Source organism: Adiantum capillus-veneris, chromosome 14 (assembly GCF_014529385.1).
Source record: "Adiantum capillus-veneris isolate H3 chromosome 14, ASM1452938v2, whole genome shotgun sequence".
Taxonomy (NCBI): domain Eukaryota; kingdom Viridiplantae; phylum Streptophyta; class Polypodiopsida; order Polypodiales; family Pteridaceae; genus Adiantum; species Adiantum capillus-veneris.
Genome location: NC_140944.1, coordinates 128361772 through 128378441, shown reverse-complemented (window position 1 = coordinate 128378441; position 16670 = coordinate 128361772).

The window sequence follows — 16670 nt, the reverse complement described above, 5'->3', positions numbered from 1 at the left end:
TTCACCATCGGTCAGTGAATCAGTTTTCTTTTGGGTTTTGCTTGCAAACATAAGTCATCCATGTATATTTGAAGCTGCTTGTGAAGTTTCATTTCATTCGGTCGTCAATTTCAGCCGTTATGCCAAAATGACGCTTTGTGTGTCCGTAGCCGAATCGGTTGTTTTGACCCACTTTTGGTGGTCCAAACCTGGAGATACTCCATGGTTGCATTGCCCTTGATGTTGTTAAGCTTCCTGAGAAGTTTTGTGTCGTTTCGACAACTTTTTCCTGTTTGCCTCTTGCAGGCTCTGTTGACCTAGGGTTTTTCAAGTCGTTCTTTCTCGAGCTTTGAGTGTTAGAAACCCATCTTCTATGTTAGGGTAACCCACCTCTAAGTTCTTGCAAGGTTTGGTTAGGCGGTTGTGCCCCTACCTAGCGTTCTTCCCCATTCCCCGTCTGCTCTTGTTTCTTGGTTTTGGTCAGTTTTCGCGACAAAAGTTAACGATAAGCATCAAAAGCTTATGGCAACGAGTCTACCTCTCATGTCTGGTGTCCTCTGAGCTCTCGTAGCAATCGTAGAAGGCGGTAGAAGGTCGGATGCTCCTGTGTGCTCTTTGCTCTCTCCAAGAAGGTAATAGTGGAAATGAGCTTGAAAGTGATGTGAAAAATACTTAACTTCGGACTTCCCAGATCACTTGTTACCAAATTCGACATGTGCTCCTATCTCGTCGTGAAATGCACTTTAGGATTTGAAATTTCTCAATTTGGACTCCGTTTGACCTGTTTCTGAGAAATCTGTCCACTTTGTCAAAATTCTGTCATTTCGGGCTTTCCGCAACTTTTTCAGAATTGTACCCAATTTTTACCATGGGTTGCCCTTGTCATTAGGACCATCACCGTCTATTCTTTTCTTTTTTCCGATCTCATTTCACCTGCTTTTTTATTTTTCTTTTACTTTTATTAAGAAAATCATAAAAAATAAAGGAAAATAGCAAATTGAAGCCAAAAAATTCCAAACATACACGATAAATAGCTGGTAACCCTGTGTATATGAATATACACTTATTTGTGATTTCTGGACTTGGATTACCACTTTTTTCCACTTTTTAGCTCCAAAAACACTCTTATTTAGTGATATTTACACGTCTAGAGACCCAAATTCATCATTTGATCTCTTCTTGTTGCAAAACAAGGTATATAAGGGCATAAATATTATCAATATCCGCAATCAAACATAAAAATTGCAAAATCATGTAAGACACTGCCCTTGTAATATAATTTTTGTTTTTCTTTGTTTTTGGCGCTTGTAGCTGCTTTGTAACTCCTGTATACCTGTATACCTCCCCTCCTAGTCTGAGTCCTCCCGGACGACTATGAAGTGTCTATGGGCGAAGCATTGCAGTTGTTTTGGTCATAAGTTCCCAATGCAATTGCAGAGCGATGATACAACAGTCTTTCCAATAAAGCTGCTCTTTGTTTGATTGAAGGATTGGTGGTCAGGTTTTGGGTTGGTTTTGGCACTTCGGTAGTAGAATCAGTAAATGGATTCTTCTTTACTTTTTTGTTCTTTTTTACAATCCAAATCTGCTTCCGCTTCACTTGTGCTTGCCACAAACTCTTTGCGACCCAAATCTGCTTTGTTCTTTGTGTTGATTTCCTCGACTTGAAATACCTAGGAGTTTCCGTTGATTGTACTGAAGGGAGTTCCTGTTTACAAATCTTTGGGATCCAAATTTGCTTGCTATAGCTTTGTGCCGTCATGAACTTCTTTGGAATCCAGATCTGTTTCACTGTCCTTGATTGTCTGGAATCACTTCGTTGTCTGGTATTGAAGACTCTGTTTTCCACCTTTGTGTTCTCTGGCACAACCTTTTTTGGTCTCCATTCCAACTTTGACTCCGTTTTTTCCCAAGGTTGAGCTGTTATATTATTGCTTGTCTTCCTCATCCACTGTTGAGAATTCCTCGTCGAAGAGTAATCCGGTTGTATAGAAACTTTTGGTTGCCATTGCTTCTTCTTTTTCTCTGGTTGTTGTTTACCTTTGTCTTTGGATTCGTCCTTTGGAGTTGGCTCTTCTCCTTTGGTGAACTTAACTGATTGACTTTCACCCTCGTATTTGATAAGCACTGATTTAGAACTCCAGTCAATCATTGCATTGTATTGCTTCTGCCATGGTTGTCCTAGCAATAATGGATGTTGTGTAGCTTGGTCTTCAACCACGTAAAACATATGCGGATACACATAATGGTTAATCTGTATATGTAAAACTGTGCATCCGACAGTTTTGATTGAATTCTCAGAGTAACTCTTTAACTCTTGCTTGGCAGTTTGTGGTTTAGTGTCATTTGTCAATTGTCTATACAAACTGAGTGAAAGTAGGTTAGCTTGAGCTCCTGAATCCAATAGTGCTCTGGCTTTGATTTGGTTGGTTCCTACTTTGCATTCAATGATGGGTTCCTCTTTGTCATTATCCATTTCTGTTATACTGACTGCGTTTATTCGTACTGCTCCTTCACTGCGCTGTTTCTGACGTAGTAGTCTTCTTTTCTCCATTCTTTCTTTCGCCTCAGCTTGTGCTTCCTTCAAAATCATTTTCTTTTTCTGGACACGCAGCTTTTCTTGATGTATTTTGAGAAGCATGTCTTGGTTTAGCAGCAAAAGATACTTTTTCACTCTGCATCCACTAATCCAATTGGGCATTTCTTCTCCGTCTAATGTAGCAAGCTTGACGGCTCCACTTGGTGATAGATCTTTAATCACCAGAGGTCCCATCCCTCACTTTTTAAGCTTCTTAGCATGCTGTTTCAGAGTGTAAACTAGGACATAGTCCCCAACCTTAAACTCTTTAGTCCGCACATGCTTATCAAAAAATTCTTTTTGTCGCCTTTTTTGAGCGTAGATAGAAGCTACTGCTTTTAGGCGAAGCTCATCTAGCTTTTCCAGGTCATCTATTCTATCAGAAAGCTCGTGCCCTGTCCACTCTAGATCCTTAGCCACCCTTAAGGTTGAAATCTAGAATTCTTTGGTAAGATAGCATTTAGCCCAAAAACCATGTTATATGGGGTCGTTCCTATTGATGTTTTATATGCTACCCTATGTGCCCATAATGTTGAATGCAACTTCTGGTCCCAGTCAGTTCTCGACTCAGATACAATCTTCGTAAGGACCGTGCATATGGTTTTGTTTGTTGCTTCAGCTTGTCCGTTTGCTTGTGGATGATACGGGGCTGATTTCCTATGGATTACCATGAATTCATCTAGAAGGATCTCTATCACTTCATTTATAAAATGTGTGCCTCGATCACTCACAATTTCTATTGGCAATCCATATCGTACAAAGACGTATTCATATAGAAATTGTGCCGTGGTCCTGGCATCCGCTTTTTGAGTTGCCTTTGCTTCGACCCACTTTGTTAAATAGTCTGTAGCCACAATGATGTATTGTGCATGAGTCTTATATGCAGGAGGTGAAATGGGTCCGACATAATCAATCCCCCATTTTGCAAAAGCTCTTGCCCCCATCATTGGTCTAAGCGGCATATCATCTCTTTTAAGTGGTACTTTGGTCCGCTGACAGTCATCACACCGTTTAACATATTCCTCAGCGTCCATATGTAATGTTGGCCACCATATTCCTGCGGCTAAGACAAGTTTTGTTGTCTTATCACCTGAGAAATGGCCTCCACCTACTCCTCCATGAGCTTGCTCTAGGATTATCACATACTCAGACTCTGATGCGCAAATCCTAAGCTGGTTGTCTTTACCTCTCTTATAGAGTTGATCTCCTATTAAAGCGTAATCTCTAGCTTCTGTCTCTACAGATTTTTGACGAGCTTTTGACGTTCCTTCTGGGAAAGTTCTATTTGTGAGATATTCAACAATATACTGACTCCATTCCGGAGCGATCGTTATCTGATATAATGTTGAATACTCTGCTGGCGGTTTTGATGAACATACAATACATACAGTGATGTATTCATGTACGCTTTCTTTCATTCCTGGCCAATAGACTCCCAATTGTAACAAATTCCTATATGTGTTCCTTCTCGAACAATGAAATGCACATTCCTGAACATGTGCTTCGCGCAGATATATATTATATTCCTCAGGATTGATGCATAGTCGTAAAACATGATCATTTCCCAATTGATACAACCTTCCTACAACCAATTGAAGATTCTTGGATTGCTGAATAGCAATATGTTTCTGGTTATATTCTCTTCTATCGAACTCTCCTCCATAGGTTAATAGATTAACGACATTTTGAGACCACTTCGGTATCATTTCTATGTTGAACAAGTACGCGTCTGGCATGTCGTCATCTACTCCTATAGGGTCTTCTCCTTTCGTCAATCGCGAAAGATGATCAGCTCTAAGATGTGTTTTTCCTTTCTTTACTACTACCGTGAAGTCGAATTCCAGTAAGATAATGAACCATCTCACTATTCTCCCGGTATTGCATGGTTTATTCACTAGGTAGAGCAAGGCTTGGTGATCCGTAAAAAACACAAACTTGTTGGCTAGAAGATAATGCCGAAATTTCTTCACAGCATATATCATTCCTAATCCCTCTCGCTCTGTTGTGGTGTAATTCTTCTCTACATTGTTGAGCTGTCGACTGGCGTAACAGATAGGAAAATCCATGTTTCCTTCTTCTGGCTGAGCCAGAATGCATCCTATTGCATATGCCGAAGCATCTATATGCACATGGAATATCTTCTCCCAATCTAGTGATTTCAAAACTGGAGCAGTAATGAGTGCCTCTTTCAATTTCTTGAACGATTCCTCACACTCCTCTGTCCATTCAAAGTTCACTATTAGCCTGTAAAGTGGTTGGCCTATTATAGCGTACATGTAAATGAATCGTCTATAATATCCGCAATGTCCCATAAAGCTCTGTACTTGTTTCGCATTGGTTGGTCTAGGCATATCCACTATAACCTTTATTTTCTCTAAATCCATGGATATTCCGTTTTGTGAGACAATATGTCCCAGAATTCTGCCCTGTCGGACCATAAACACACATTTCTCAGGATGGAGACAAATTCGATATGTCCTACATTTCTCAAATACTTTTCTTAGGTGTTTTAGATGCTCATACCTCAGAAGAGAATGTACACATAAGTCATCCATGTATATTTCTAGAAACAACCTTAAGTATTCTTTGAAAGCATGCGTCATCAGCCTCTGGAAGGTTGCGGGAGCATTGGTTAGACCAAAACGCATAATCCTATAAGCATAGATTCCCCACTCTGTTGCAAAAGCTGTTTTATGTTGATCTTCTGGTGCTATGGCTAGCTGGTTATATCCTGAAAAACCATCAAGGAAGGAGTAGGCTGTTTTCCTTGATACAGGCTCTAGAACATGATCAGTTATCGGCAGGGGATAATTGTCCCTGATTGTTGCAGCATTCACTTTCTTTAAGTTGACACACACTCGGAGTTTTCCGTTCTTCTTGGGTACTACCACAATTGGAGATACCCAATCGGTGTGTTCAATCTCGTATATGAATTCAGCTTCCATTAGCTTATCTATCTCTTCTTTGATTCGCTTAGCAAACGTATCATTATATGTGTATGGTCTCTGTCTGCTAGGCTTTGCATCTTGTTTCAGTGGGATTGTGTGTTGGCATATCGATGGGTCAACTCCCTTTAAGTCCTTATAAGACCATGCAAACACATCCCTATACTCTCTGAGAAGACTCAAAAGTCTCTCTTCCTCGCCTGGAGACAAATCTGTGGCTATGTACACCGGTCTAGGTGGCTCACCTGGAGCTGCTAAATCAACTTTTTTTGCATCCTCCGGTCCGTCATAAGATTCGTTCTCCTTTCTCTCTCGAATAGGTGGGGTTAATACCACCTTCCTATCCTCTATTGTGAATTTCCTATAGTGAGAGGGAACATCCATGTTTTCCTTGATTTTGGCGTTTTCATCCTCTCCACTCTCAATTTCTGTCGTCCAAACTTCTTTCAGAGTTTTCTTGAGCTCTCTATACTTGTTTCTACGTTCTAGCTTGGACTCCGTGTGTTCTCTGTTGCGCTTGTTCTTTTCTGATTTTTCAATTTCAGTTTTCGTTCCATTCCTTTGAACTCGATTTCTTGAGCCTCTTTTGTTTTTTCGTAAGCTCTTTTGATCATTGCCTCTCATTCTTCCAGAAACCTTGTCCTTAAAACAATCTTCCGCCTTTACTAGCATTAGGAATTGATTTTTTCCTCTTATTCTAGGCATCGGATTGGTTCTAACCCCCTTTGTTTTTCTCTTTGCTCTATAGCGTTTCTGGCGTTGTTTAGTTTGGTTCGGAAAATCATAAAATCGGACATCCGTTATAGTTTCTTTGTTTCCGCTTGAATTGTCCGTTGACTCGTTGTCTGCTTCATTTCCCCACTCTAGATGATCGGGAATGTCGTGAAACACCTCTTCTTCATCTTCCTTTTCCAGTGTATCGTTCTTTTCAGTTTCTTTTTCGAGTACAGTTCTCAACATGAAGTACGGAACCACGTCGTACCCGTCCTTGTCGCAAAACTTCGTTGTGGGACCATCCGGAATTGCACAAACATCTTGGGTTGCTAGAATGTGTGTCCATTCTAATGGTTCAAGCGTGTCCTCTGGAAAGGGTTCTCCTACATAAGCTTCGTCTTCGATAGCCCTTTCTAAAACACATTCTTCTCGCCTCAGACTTCCACATTTCAAGGCTCCACACATCCATAACTCCTTGGGCTTACCTAACCAAGCTGGAAATTCGGATCCCGCCAAAGTAGCTGAATCAAACTCCTCTACCGGTGTTCGGTTCACATCTTTGTAGCTATGGTCTCTCAGGTTCACACGTGTAGTGGTTTCTATATTTCTCAGGTATATGTGATCGCAACCCCAATCTTGGACCATTTTCAACTGTCTCATGAATGGTCTTCCCAATATGATATCATAGTTATTCTCCTTGCCAAAATCGACAATAGCAAAAGTATGTTCGTATTCAATGCCGCAAGAAGTCACTACGACTTTCTCTAATAACCCCATAGGTTTCTCCATGTGTCCATCTGCTAATTGGAGTTTCAACCTAGTCTTCCTTATTGCTGGTTTCCCCCATTTTTTCCAGATTTCTTTTGTAGCAATGGCTACCCCAGCTCCGCTGTCTAGTATTGCCATCGTGTTTACTCCTTGGAATTCAACTGGTAAGTTTGTATTCCCCTCTTCACCTTCGCAATACTCTCCGACCTTGTTTAAGGGTACAGGCTTAGCGTTCTTTTGTGGTTTACTCAGCTCTTGTATACCCTCTTGCAGTCTCGATGTTGGGTCTTTTATCCCAAATTTCTCCAAGCATTTTCCTACAGTGGTCCACATATGTGGTCTTAGCCTCAAAAGCTCAGCTAGAGTGATAGTGCATGTTACTGGTGTTGACAAGATCTCTATCAATCCTTGCGAGTCCATGACTTTTTCTGATGAGATTCTTCATGAGGGAAGTGCTCTAATCTCGGATTTTGCTTCATACTCTCCTAAGTATGAAGGTAAGGTATTCAGTGAATGAGGTTTGCTCTCCATTGTTCTAACAGAGCCCCCATCTCCCCAGTAAGATTGCAAATCCAAGTCCACTTGAGATCCTGCCTCAAATTCCACTATGGGAGGATTCCTGATGTCCTTTTCCCAATTTGTCTGATTAGCTTGGCAACTTAGCTCGTTTGCAAAGTTTGCCTCTCTCACTTGTTTCCAAAATTCATTGTAATCCTCATCTCTTCCGTAAGACCTCTGTATGACTGGATGAAAACTCTCTATCTCCTGATCGGTTGTGTTCAACACTATGCGGTCATCCTTGTGTGTATTTTCAGGCTTTTGTACACTGGGAGTCTTTTCAGCTACCCGTGAAATGATAGTCTCTTGCTGAATTGGGTTTTCCGTTCCACAATTCATTGTTTCTTTTGGTGGTTCTAATAAGGCTTGTGCAGTCTCGATCATTCTCTGGCACATTTCAAGTCTTTGCTTTTCCAATTCCGCGTTTGGGTATGTCTTCCACCTCTTTTCTTGTGTTTGGTTGTTCTTTAACCTAGCTTTGTAAGCTCTCATCAGTGCGTCCAATGGTTCGTGTACTTTGTCGACTAGCACTGATCCCCCTGAGCTTAAGCTCGTTGTTTCTTTGATACTCTTTTGTTTCGTTCTTTCCGGGCTCATCTCTCGTTTCCCGTTTTAACTCTCAAGTTTTTCTAATCTATCTTTAGTTCGCTTTAGTTCCTCAGCTAGAATAGCGTCTTCACGTTCTTTTCTCAACTTCATGCGTGCTTTTCTAGCTTTCCATGTGTTTCTCTGACTCCGCGGTCCTTGACTAACCACTTCAGTCGCTAACTTTCCATTCTCAGGTTCTCTAGTGGTTTTCTTAGCTTGAGCTCTAGTAACAACTTGCGTTGGTATCAGAGTTTCATTTTCAGACCCACTGCTGGTAGGAATAGTTTCTAGCATATTCAATGTAGTCTTTTGCACTTTGTTTGGATTCTTTGAACAATCCTCAATGAAGTGAGTAACCCCACACTCAGTGCAATAAGCGTTAATTCTAATGATTTCCGTATGTGGACAAACATTCATCAGATGGTCACCTCCACACTTGTAACAGGGTCCTAGTACTGGTCTTGGTCCCACTTGATTCATCCTTTGTGGATAGGATGGTCTTTGTCCTGTTAACCCTCCATGAGCTATGAACATCAATGTTCTTGCGTCCAAATTGTATCTCTCTTCATCAGAAGCACTTGTAACTGTTGGTGTTCCAACATTCCCAATCATGCTCCATGGTTCTGGTTGTTTGGGTTCTTCTGGTGGGTAATACACAATTGGAGACATGTGTGCACCAGATTCTTCATAATGGGCTTGAACAGGCACTAAGGCTTGTTCTTCCTGATTCTCTAAGGTTGGTGCATATCTAATGCCCACTGGTCTTGCTCCTGGTAAAGGTGGTTGTTGTCCCAATACCGGTTGCGGTCTTTCTATCCCCATAGGTCCTGGTACATTTCCCGTTGGGTATCGAGGTACTGGATGTACTTGAGGTGGTGCTAATTGAGCAGGAGGTGCATACTGACGCTCCCTTACATACCCTTTGTTGTAATAGCACTCCTCTGTTGGATGGTTTGTCCATTTTTGCTCAATAGCATACCATTTCCGTGTTTTTGGCAATGGTTTTTGGTATGGTGCCATCCTTTTTAGAGCATCTTCTATCATTTGCTCTACATTTGGCATGGTTGTTGTTTGAACATTCTTTTTAGTGGTAGTCTCGCTCGCTACGGAGGAGGAGCTACTGGATGCAAAATCTGTATCCGCTGACACCTCTCCATAAACCGTACAGTTATCCACTAAGTACAATGCCTCTCTCGTTACTTGCTCGAAGCTTGTATAAGCTTTCAAGTGCAAGTCCTTCTTGAGAGTGTCGTTTCTCAGCCCCTCAATAAAGAGAACAGATAGTCTGTCATCTTGTGGTCGTTCACGTACTGGACATCTCTCAATGTATTGTTTGAAGCGAAGTGAAGCTTCCTTCACTTTTTCGTGTTCTCTCTGTTTAAAAGCATATATTTGTGAGACCGTATTGTGCTTAATCCCTTGTTTTGAGAATTCCTCAGCAAACTCTCTTAGCAAATGGTCAATGTCATGGAATCCCCCTATGTTCAGTGGTTGAAACCATGTCAAGGCCGTACCTTCTAGAGTAAGACCAAATCCCTCATATTGTGTATGGAAATCTGTTATCTGCTCAGCTCTTAAGACTTGCTTAAAGAGTAACACATGTGCATACGGATCTCTTGAACCACCATACTTCTTTGGCATACACTTCGCGACTTGAGATGGTCTCATACGTCTATGGTATGCTACCAATCTCATTGCTCTTGTGTCCCAGCTAAAGCTTTCTCTAGCATCATGGACTTCATGGGTTACCCTTGTCGGTTCCCCTGCCCTGAATCTACTACTAGGAGGTAAATGTGATGGTTCCACTTCGAACCTTGGACCTGGAGTGGTATATGTGTGGATTGGAACTGCACTACCTCGATTCGTATTCATTGACTCTCTGGAATGTAATGATCCCATTGGTCCGGGCTTCGAGTACTGAGGTTGACTGAAAGAGTCAGCAGCCTGAGTTCTTTGTCCTCCTGTCGTCATTGGGTTTTGCACTCCATTTGTTGGTGCTGGTCTTTGTGAGCTAGAAGTAACATAATACTGATGTAGTGGTCCCCCAAAGTATGTATATCCTTCTAATTCTTTCTTGCCCATTGTTGAGTATTGCCTCCCATACTTGTCGTAAGCGGAAATTTTCACTTCCGATTCCTCTGTGTAGGTAAAGACATAAAGTCTTTTTCGGTCTGTCAACTCTCTAGTGTAGGGTTATTCACATCTATAATAGAGATCCTGCTCCCCATTATTATATTTGTATAGCCCCACATAGATGTTATCAGTGTTGATCCTTGTAGTTTCATTCTCTCTTCTTAACCTCGCATCAGGGAAGTTCATTATTGGTGCTTTCTCCTCGAGTTCTTCATCTACTTTGGCTTTGGTGCCCATCAATCCCCACTTGTCCACAATGTTAGGGTTTAGGACTACCAAGTACATGGTGCCCTCGTCATCTAGATATCTATCTCCGCTGTAGCTCACAGGCACTAAGTCCTTGAACTCACTAGGTCTCTCTTCTATCTTTACACAATAGCGGTCCATTCCATCTTTGTAGATCTTGGCACCTTGCTCATTGTCGTACTGATATTTTATGAACAACAGCTTCATTGTGGCGGAAGGGTTTGATGATCCTGCTGCCATATTTTCTCTGTTGTTCAGGTTCAAGTGTTCCAAGTGTTCGGTGAAAATCTCGTAAGATCTCTCCGAAGAAGTATCAGAGACACTTCCTTCAAAGATCGGCTCCAATGGTTGCACCCAACTTTGGTTTACACTTCCCTCGGTTGATATGACACTTGCTTGTTCCCCTTGTTTTGGTTGGTTATTCTGGAGATTCCTGCTCGATCTCAAATTCATCAATTCCCCTAAAGGACTTTAACTTTTCTGTCTCGGCAATTTGTTTTCCCCAAGTTTTTGTGGTCAGAATTGATCCAAACTGATTGATACTTGGTCAATTGTTTAATCTTGTCAGTTGGACAACTTCTGTTTCATCAAGTGAGAATTTTGTTGCAGTTATGCTGAAAAAGACATTATACGCGTATGATGTCTTTTTTCACAGATTTGGACAATTTTGGTTATACTCACTCTCAGTAGCCCCCTTATGCTCTGTCCACTCACAAAATTTAGTTTGAACTCTGTTTGAGCAAGTTATGGCTAATTTAGGCTTTTCTTGGCAATTTTCCGCTTTTGACCTGTTTTTTGGGTCAATTGTGATCCAAATGGGATGAAACTTGAAATATAACCTCTAGACAGCTATTACAATGGATCTGTGTTGGCAAAGTATCAAAATATGTCCAAAATTAGGTCAAAGACATCATACGCGTATGATGTCTTTTTCATCAATTTGGGTCAAAACTTGATATTTATGCTTCCTACAGTGCTTGTAACAATCTTGTCAGGTCAGATATCAAAATTAAGCAGTGGATGTGCTAAAAGACATTATACGCGTATGATGTCTTTTGTCCCAGATTTTGACTATTCTTGGTTTTAAGCCTTCTCCAATGTTTATAATTGAGTTTCAAGTGTTTTTGTCAGGTTTGAATGTAAAAACAAGATCTGAATCCAAAATTTCCTATTCTTTGCGTTTCTTGGACTCCGACTTGTCTTTTTGGGTTTCTTTGAGTGTTAATGCTCTTGTTTTAAGTTGAAATTAGGGTATAACTCCCCTTTTGAACACTCTGGTAAAGTCAAAATTTCTGTTTTGGTCTCTGTTTTGTCATTTAGACATCATACGCGTATGATGTCTAAAGTTGCAGATTTCCATTTTTTTGGCACAGAATCCTTCCTAAAGCTTTCTCTAGTGCTCAGCAACTCCCAGATACACAGAAAATTTCTCTGGCTTTTGTTTATTGCAAGTTTCAGTACTAACTCGACGGTTTAGTGATCTAACATGCAATCAACCATATCAAGAAAATATTCCAATGATTACTAGCTCCAGATCAGGATCAAATGAAGTCCTACCTGAGCTATTCCTAATCATAAAATGGGTTTGGTAATTGTGATTTTAAAGAGATCCACTACCACTCACGGACTAGCAAAATCTTCTTCTATCAACAACTACTCAACACCAACAAAACAACAAACAAATCTAAGCTAAACTAAAAATACTGTCAACACGGAAGACCCAGGAATAGCCCACTTCCTAGTATCTCTCGAGATCTTCCGAGTCCACCACTCCTAGATCTTTTCTAACTAAAGTATACAAAGTAGTTTATACGACTCACCTCGTAGGATTAGTCTAAGGTCACCTACTTAGGGCTCTCGTCCCCGGCAGCGGCGCCAAATGTTATGGCGGTTACGCCACTAGCGGAAGCTAAATAGCGAGAACTCAACCAACAACAGAATTTGTCAGACGAGGACGGAGCTTGACCCGCAGGCGCATGGAAACAACTAGGTGGGTGTCAAATCACCTACTCGACCTTCTAATGACAATCACTACTAAGGAAATCAAATCTAAGTTCTAAAATACGCAAGTGACTGAAATCCGTACTACGAACGAATGCTATACGAAACAGGATCTAGAATCATTGAATCGATCTCAAACTCAAGGGGAAGTCTATACACTAGGTAAGAACAACACCCTAAAGACTTGACCTGCAAAATCAACCTATAACCACTCCATGCTGTAAACGCGTATGAAGACAGGACAAAAAATACAGGTGCTCGAAACTTGACCCCGATGGTACTAATGTGTAGCTCTACTCGTTGTGGTTCTATAGATATGCGGCACGCTCTATTCCGACACACGAGTTGGAAGAAAACTCACACCGAAGCTCGTAGGAACTTACCACACATAGAAGCCGATAGCGCGCACTCTTGGTATCAGTGCGTAGCTCTTGCCGTTGCTAACACAATGGCGGTGTCGCTTCTCCAATGGCGGCTCCGTAGCTCGCGTAGCAAGTAGATAAGACTCTCTCTCTCACACACTCTCTCTCAGACACAGTCACGGCGCTCAAAAACTCACCTTGATTAATAAACTGAATCCCCCCTCCCTTTAGGTTACAAAACTTTGGCTTATATACCTCAGCCTTGGAGGTGAGAACATCTCTAACTAATTACATCAGCAAGTGAAATTACTTCGGGATTACAAGCTGGAAACTCAATTGAGTCCCGTTACTTAATGAATGGCTCAATTCAAAATCAATGTCGGAAATACATTTATTACAATCAATGGTTACAAAAATGATGAGTGTGAGCAAAAATGTGGGTGTGATCCTCTGTTGGCTCAACAGTGGTGTATCTTCTTGGTTGTGAAAAAATATCTTGGGTCCTAGTTCGCATACCATAACTAGGTGGTGCCCCTATCTTGTCTGGGTTTGGCTGGTGGGTTTGTTGTTTTGTCGTGCTTGTGGTTGTCCCAGCCCCAATTGAGCAGCATGGGAGCCTTGAGGGGTGGTTAGAGGTCACCTCTCTTGTTGCCCGCCCTGGACCGCCTCAATTTTGGTGCCTCCACTGAGGAGGGCTTGTGTATTTTTGTGTAGGATCAACCTCTAGCATAGTCAAGTAGTTTGCATGAATCACGACAATTTGTATAATCCTTTCATTCCCATTAAAAGGCAAAAGGTACACATAATTGTTAGTACTAAGTTGCAATTTCAGCGAGTAATACGTAGAATTTTGGGCCCTCTTAGGTTGGCCGAGATAAACGCTACAGTAAATCCTTTTATTTTGCCTCTCATTAGATACGACCTTAGTTTGGATGTTTATATTTTTATTTTGTTTTAAGCATTAGGTCATGCATAGACAATGGATAATGGCCCAGGAATAGAGGTTTTTCTCTTCCATTTCACTCCACACATTAGAATAAACATTGCAATTAGTAGAAAAATCCATTTTCAACAACGTATGGTGTTCATGTTTGGTGCCCAAAGAGTAGGAGAAATTCTCGCGTCACCAAACCCTGTCATCCTGCCTCTTATTGATTATCATAGGTCATTTGATGTGAATATTTTTATTTTGTGGTAGAATAGATTGCAATTTAGAAAACATTATTGTGTAAATCTTTTAAGAAAGAAAAACGAAAAAGTGTTGTCACTTTGAAACTGATTCAATCGAGGCCCAACGCCAAATGTTCGGATATCCTCTTTTCTTTGGAGAGCATGGAGAGGATGCAAAATTATTTTTAGCAAATTTCAAGATGTTTTGCGGTATCAAGAGGATAGTAACTGATCAAGAACTTGTAGAAATGTTTGAGGTGGTCCTTAGGAAAGATGCTAGCACTTGGTTTGACTCTTTGCTTGACGAAGTAAAAGGGAATTACATGGAAGTTGTGAATCATTTCAAGAGATAATTATTTGATACCCAAAACACTCAAAAGCTATGGCAAGACATTGTTTCTCACAAACAAAAGGACTTAGATGACTACTACATGTATAAACAAGAGTTTCTACGTCTTTGGGCTGTATGGGTGAGAAATGTTGCTAACCCTGGTAATGGTGCAGAGTTCCTCAAGAAGGGGAGATTCATAGCCGGTCTCTTTCCCACACTCAAGATAAAAGTTGAGACGGATGCACCTGCTACCTTTGATGCAGCTGAAACTAGGACTGTTGAGAAGTATAGAAAACTCAAGTGCCTAAGGGGAGAGGTTCCAATAGATGGTCCTAGACCTAAGGGAAAATTGCAAGCATCAACATCTAGAGAGATTCCTGAGGTAATAGCGGAGGTAATTGAAAAGTTAAATGAATCCTTAAGTAACTTGTCAATTCACCTTGCACAAACTGTAGGTCCCAAGGGACAAGCAAAGAAGTCAGAAGAGCAAGAGCCACCACGACCTAGGAGAGTCTTGCAATGTTGGAATTGCGGAGAGTTTGGACATGGGATGTATAATTGTCCTTGGCCCCATGGGGAGCCAGGGAGACCTAACTTGAACTACCCAGTGATGAATGCAGGTGAAGGAACTAGTCAACAACCACGGCTTCTACAAAGGCCAAATGGAGCAAGACCACCTCCACGAGGAGTGGAAGGAGTTTCGCCTTTTCCAGACCCAAATGTGCATGTGGTAGAGGTGACAAATTCCAATGAGGTTGACCTGGAAGAAAATGGCATTAAGCGTGGCCAAGGAAAAGGTAAGGAGAAAGAAGGTCACAAAGTGACCATGGACGAGAAAAGAAGGCAAAGGAGACCAAGGAAACCAAGAGGACGCGACGTCGTATTAACCTCCAAGCCTTTCCTCTTGGACATGGTATGGCTCCGTACAACTTTTTGGAAGACATGAGAGGTAAGGGTCCTGATATCTCATGGCCTCAATTTCTTGCATTATGTCCACAAGCTAGGAGGGATTTCAGAAGGGCAGTTAGCACTAGGAGAAAGGTAAAAGAGAGTGTGCTTGTTGTAAAAACTGCACAAGTTGAAATGAATGAGGACATTGCACATGTGCTAGATTGTTACATAAAAGGGAGATTAGTTAGGAAAGGTCTAGTGGATGGGGGTGCACAAATTTGCATCAGACGGAGGGACTCATACATCCATGAGACACTTGAAATCAAAGTCAAGATGGCAAACCGTAGCAAGGCTAGGTGTGTAGGCATTTGTAAAAATGTCTTTGTAGAGGCCTTTGGCATTAAGAAGGTAGTGGATTTTTATGGTATGTCTGAAGTGTACGAGCGGGAGTGTGTGTGTGAGTGTGTGTGCAGCGATGAAGAAGAGAGGATAAGAGGAGACCTTGTGTTTGCAGGGGCTGAAACTCACTCTCTACATGTGAGCCCCCTTATTCTATTATGTACATAATGAATAAGTATAGTGGGCGGGCACCTGGCCTAACCGGCCACATGGAGCTTTACCCCATCAATCTCCCACGTAAAGGCCAATGTGGCCGTGAGAGAGAAAGAAAACCTTGCAAAACCTGTACAAGGCCATCACAAGTATGACCTCAGCCAACGCCCCCACTGGCTCACTGAATCTGTGTGCATCTAGCTCCAATTGTATAGGAAGTATAGAGCGATCAACACCATACTCTTCACCAAAGACGCACACATCCTGTGCAAAGTACCCCTATGCCCAAGGCCAACGTCAGTCATTCACTGCACGACTAACTGCTCCCACTGCAAATGCACCTACTGCAAATGCAATCTCGGGTCTGGAGATGAGTATCTCGTACATGAGACTCCCGAATGCTCATACAATCTTAGCAATATCTGCCAATTTGACCATCTCAGTCAAATATGGCTCAAAACTCCACTCATGGAAATCACCCTGACACCTGAACTCCGATCCCTGGAATCCATCCTCGTGTCCATCGCATGTCACTTGCGCACCAAGAGCATCTATCTGTCCTGAACCCTGTGTGGTAAGAGCAATGCCTAGCTCTAACTCACATACATCAGCCTCTGGCCTAAGGACATCCACGAATGACTGAATCACGGCTGAATCCTCAGCACTCAAGTCATCCATATCCGTCATCGTATCCACGAATGACATGCCCTGCTGCACAACTGGCTCAACATGCTCACAAACTGGAGCATCATGCAACCTATCCACAAAGGAGACATGCCTCATCTCTCTGCATGGCTGTGTACTCACGAAAATTGTGTCATCTCTCACATGATGTACTCGCATCGCATGAATCG